Genomic DNA, 5,924 nt, shown 5'->3' with positions numbered 1-5,924 from the left:
TAGTAAAAATTGTCATCTACCAAAAGCAATCTATATATTTAATGCCATCCCCATCAAGATTTCAACTGAATTATTCACAGAGATACAAAAAACAGTTTTCAAATTTATATGGAATAACAAAAAATGCAGGATAGTGAAAACTATTCTCAGCAATAAAAAAACTTTAAGGGAATCACTATCCCTAACCTCAAGCTATATTACAAAGCAATTGTGATTAAAAACTACCTAGATAGGCCGGTAGTTCAATGGAACAGAATTGAAGATCGAGAAATGAACCCACACACCTATGGTCACTTGATCTTTGACAAAAGAGCTAAAAACATTTAATGGAACAAGGACAGCATCTTCAACAAATGGTGTTGGCTCAACTGGGGTCACTTGATCTTTGACCAAGGATGTAAAACCATATAGTGGAATAAGAAGTCATTTTAAACAAAGCACCTAAAGAAATATTCAACAATCTTAGTCATCAGGGAATGCAAATCAAAACAACCCTGAGATTCTACCTCACACCTGTCAGAATGGCTAAGATAAAACAAAACAAAACAAAACAAAAAACCTCAAAAGACAGCACGTACCTTTGAGGTTGTGAAACAAGGGGGAACACTCCTTCAATGCCGATGGGAATGCAAACTTGTACAACCACTCTGGAAATGAATTTGTTGATGCCTCAGAAGATTCAGAATAGTTTTAACTCAAGACCCAGCTATACCACTCCTGGGCATATACCCAAGAGATGCTCCAGCATCCTACAAAGATACTTGCTCAAGTATGTTAAAAGCAGTTTTATTCATTATAGCCAGAAACTGGAAACAATCTAGATGTCCCTCAACTAAAGAATGGATAAAGTTAAAGTGGTTTATTTAAACAGTGGAATACTACACAGCCATAAAAGTAAGGATATCATTAATTTTGTAAGGCTAATGAACAAAACTAGAAAATATCATCCAAAGTGAGGTAACCCAAACCCAAAAGGACATAGATGGTATGTACTCACTAATAAGTAGTTATAAATATAAAGAACAAGATATTCAGACCCAAAGACACCAAATGACAAGCAGGGTATAATAGGAAAAAGTGGCATCTTTCTCAGAAAGGAAAACAAAACAGATATCACAGTTGATGGAAGAAAGTAACTGCATGGAAGAGAAGATGGAGGGGAGCAGGACAGAAGGAGGAGATCATATATATGGAGAGCAGGGGAGAGAGAGAAGGGGAATCAGTGGAGGTGGGGAAACTTCTAGGAAATGCCAGAGACCTTGGATGGGGAAGAATACCGAAGTTCTATGGGGGTAACTCTGAGCATCCCAGCAGTGAGAGATATGGATCCTGACGTGGCCACTTCCTGTAGCCAAACATACTCCTGGTGGAAGAATAAGGATTGCAACTCATCCCCCAAATTTTAATCCATAATGTGTCCTGCCTTTAAGATGGGCAGGAACGAATATAGAGCCAAGAAAGAGAGAATGGTTAACCAATGATTGCCCCAAGTTGAGACCCATTTCATTGACAAGTATTAATCCATGGCACTATTAATGATACTCTGTGATGCTTGCAGACAGGAGCCTAGCATCACTGTCCTCTGAGAGGCTCCACCCAGCAACCAGTGGAAAGCGTTGCAGAGACTCACACCCAAACTTTAGACTGAGCTCCAACTGTCTTATGGAAGAATTGGGAGAAGGATTAAGGGACCTGAAGAGAATGGAATTCATCAGTAAAACCAACAGTGGACTTTTGGTGGCTCCCAGTGACCAAATATTCGACAAAAGGGCAAGCTCAGGCAGGACCTAAACTCCCTGTCTATATATGTCGCAGATGGGCGGCTTGGTCTTCATGTGAGTACCTCAACAGTTAAAATGGGAGCTGTTCCTGAGCTTGTTGCCTGTCTGTGGATCCTGTGCCTTTACATGGACTCTATCATCTTGCCTCAGTAGGAAAGGAAGCACCAAGTCTTAGAGTGAGTTGATGTGGTGGTGTGGCTGGGGTGGGGGGTGGTGGCTAGTGAGTGGAAGGTGGAACTCGGGGCAGGCATGTACTAGGAGGTACTGAGGGAAAAAGAAGAAGGAGATAATATTAGATTGTAAAGTGAATAAATAAATAAATTAATGAAGAAACACTACGTAGAGTTTTTGCAGCAGCAAAAGAAAAGATATAATACACCAGACTTTTACAATTTACATGAGAGCAGGCTTCTTTGTGGAAACTTTCCAGACCAGAAGGGAGTGGGAAGAAATATTTTGACAGTATAGCTATACAGAAACTGCCAATTGAGATACTGCTCACAGCAAAGCTGTAGAAGATGGAGAGAAAAAGAGAGTCTCACAGAAACAAAAGCTGAGAGAACCAACCTCCTACAAGGAGAGCTCCTAAAGAGACCTGTTCAAAATAAGAGACAGACTGGCAATAAGGAAAATTTAAAGGTGAGATATTCGTTTGAAAGAATAACTATCGAAAAATTTAGAATATAATAAACAGAGTGTGTTTAATATAAAGATCAAAAAGGAAATTAAAATAACAATATTCATACATTATGAGATGGGCCATGTACAAAGATGTAAAATGAAACACCAAAAATTTGCTTGATGGAGGAACGGTGTCTGCATGGTTTTTGAATATATTTATTTTCTTTCACATGTAGATTTGAATCTATTTTCTTCCTTCTTTACTTCTCCTAATTCTTGTCATCTCAAAGTAGTTAATTATAGTCAACATTTTGTAAGCCACATGGTAACCTCAGAATAAGAATCTATGACCAACAGAGCAAAAGCAATAAGCTATTTTCAAAACATACAACCCACAGAAGATGAGAAATAGAAAAAGATATTCCATGCCAAGGGAACCCAAAGAAGCCACAGCCATACGAGTAAAAGGGACAGAAACAAATGACCTAAAGATAAACATTGAGATCTCACATTTGATGTCACAAATGGTCAGTGATGTTTTTTTTTAACCTTTAAAAAAAGATTTCTTCTGGTAGAAATGCATTTCTAAATTAAAGTTATAATTGGATTAATGATATATCTGTAAGGTAAGCTTTCTATGTATTTCCCAAATCATGTGACTAAAGCAGCCTTAATCATTTCTGTATCTGTGTAAAGGTCTGCTGTCCTGAAGAACATTCCTTGGTGCCTTCCAGAGGACCTGGAATCATGGAACAAAGTCTGTGTCCATTGAAGAACATTCACCCAAGATTTAGTTCATCATTTTAACTTCCTCGTGGAGATACTTATGAACACACCCCTTTCACATATCAATAAGTTAACAGAAAAACAAGCATTTTCAGCAGGAGAGCAATTCACGAGTCCTGTCATGGGAAGAAACAAACAAACAAACAAAAAAAAAAACAAAACAAAAAAAAATAAAGATTGCGTTCTGCTTTGATGTGGAAATGGCAAATCTAAGTGAGACAAAAACAGTCAAAAGTCAAATAACTTATAGAGCAGAAGCCATTGGTGTTCGGCACTAGTGTTCGCATGTCTGAGACAGTCTCTGCTCTGGAGTAAAGACTTGGCGACCACAGTAACTTAGCAGTAAAACCATCTCAACAGTCAGCAGTCACACGACTGGACCACAGCCTGAGAGAGCAGCGCCATGAGAAAGGTTGAACTTCACGGCTCATCACAACCATTTCAAAAAATTAAATCTGACTATCTTTGTATAAATTAAGTGAATTGCATTGTTTCCCATAGTGTGTTGACAAAAAATTTAAAAAAAGACAAACAAACTTAAAACCCTCATGCCTAAATTTAGAATATTATGTTGTATAGCAATCCAAAACATTCAAAACAAATAAAATAGTTGAACTTATTTGAAGGCACAGAAACATTTCAAAGCACAGTGTAACCTGATTATGTGGTATGTGACACATGAGAGTGGAGTCTAAAATTTAGTGTCCTCATAATATTTGTTTTAAATAAACATTCATGGTAGGACACTATGTATAGACATGGGTCAGGTAACCACAGACTTATTTTATAGAACCTTAATGAGAGTCTGAAACAGAAGAATTATTTCAGGGAGTTGTCAAATTATACCTTTTTTATGTGTTGGTTATTTTGACATTTCTTTTATCAGGTATTATACTCAAACCAACAGTACATGTGGTTTGCCAGGGAAGTTAAATTCCCCCAAATCAAACACCATTCCAGATGCGGTACATCAGATAAGTTCTCATTTGAGTGCTACCCGCATAGTCTTTGCAACTATCCCAAAGCGCATACTTAACAAGTTTTTATACATTGTCTGTGATATTCATTATTATGTTTATTTTCTTATGGCAAACTGTTTTCTGATGAAGACAGCACTGTGCTTTATGAAAGAATGGAAACTTCTAAATAATCACCACAAAGCTTTTGTGACTTATGGGAAGACAAACATGGGATCCACAATGCTGGAATTATAAGTGTTTAGAGTGGTCCAGACTAGAAGACAAGCCCAAACTACCAGTAGAAGAATGGAGTATGATATGGTCGAAGAGGTATCCTTACAGTTTTGTCTCAACCCTCAGTTTGAACTCTGTTCAGTCCAGCCAGCAGAATTGACTGAGCATTTTCTGTTGTGTTTATTGTACAGACTATGTACATTCTAGAAGTTTCCTTTAGTGTTACACTGTTGTACCTCTTGTCCCAGCAATTTGAGGGCGTGCAAATTCCACAAAGTCATCAATAAGAACAGACCATGCTTTTTCTTCATTGTAATTGGACATGTCATCTGCAATCATTAAACTGAAGTCTAACAGAAGATTCCACATGTCTTTTGGTATTGATCATTTATGATGCTCCAACAAAAATTTATTCCATAAGTCTAAAAATGTAAATGTTCCATTAAGCACTAAGTTCCAGGAAGCAATGGCCATTTCTAGATCTAATCCTTTTTGTTGGATTCTTTGCAAAATTAAAAGTAAACTGGTAAAAATCCTTAAACTGCCCTGGTTCTTTCCATTCTTCTTCCATCTTGAGCATTTGAGCCTTCAGTTTATCTATGCTGTCACATCTTAACTCTGTCATGCCAGCCATCCATGAACTCCTGTTTAGAGGACTCACACTGTGTGGCTGCGCTGAACTTCCAAGCAATGATCAACACACTGATGCTGAATGGGTCGAGGGCCAGATCATCACAGAACTGCTGTATCCCATCTATTCTGATTTTATTTTCATCCTGAGTGTCTTTGTAGCTATTTTACAGTTCTAACTTCTTCCTGTCCAGTGATCCTTTTACACTCTCCTGTATATAAAATTCTGGATTAAAAAATTATCTGTTGCAACATCTAAGTTCCAGTCATTTTGAGAATGACAACTTAGTGCAGTTTTCTCACTAGATTGTGTGAAGATCTTTCTGATTTTAACTTGTTCACGTTGGTGTCCTGTGAACCTCGTCCCTCCTCCTCCAGCTCCACAGTGAATGCACATTTGAGGAAATTAAAAATAAAAATCACTCAGGACTAGAGATATGGTTCAGTAGTTAGGAGTACTGGCTCTTTTTACAGAGGCGCTGAGTTCAATTCCCAGAAACCACATGGCTCACAACCATTTATAATGAAATCTTATCCTCTCTTCTGTCATGCAGGCATATATGCAAATGAAGTACACACACACACACACACACACACACACACACACACACACACACCTAAACCTTAAACCATAGAATCCCTCCACAGTCCAGCTAACCTATTATTGGAGATATAGCTAAAAAGAATATGTAGCTGGGTAGGATCTAGGTGCTAGGCAAGAGCCTGATACTCCTAATTCTACTCTGCTAATTGGACTTAGTACTGCTAGTGACTTAGAGCCATACCCACAGGATAATGCACCTCAGAACTCTTATCAGAGAAGCTTCTTTGTGCAGTAGTTGGCCATCTACATAGAGACTCTCAAGTTGTCAGAGTTCAGAGACTAAGGGACTGTGGAATGCTCAGCCATAAG

The 5,924-nt window shown here is 38.1% G+C and overlaps 1 pseudogene across 1 annotated transcript; it reads right to left on the bottom strand.

Moving 5' to 3' along the window:
* Nucleotides 1-4,603: 4,603 nt before the first annotated feature.
* On the bottom strand, nt 4,604-5,408 carry LOC308429694 (DCN1-like protein 1; annotated as a pseudogene). Its single transcript has one exon. The product of its transcript is annotated as a DCN1-like protein 1 (transcript).
* Between the last annotated feature and the right edge of the window lie 516 nt (nt 5,409-5,924).

The sequence above is a fragment of the Micromys minutus genome (genome assembly GCF_963924665.1).
Source record: "Micromys minutus genome assembly, chromosome: 14".
NCBI lineage: Eukaryota > Metazoa > Chordata > Mammalia > Rodentia > Muridae > Micromys > Micromys minutus.
This window is presented reverse-complemented; position numbering and strand designations above follow the sequence as displayed.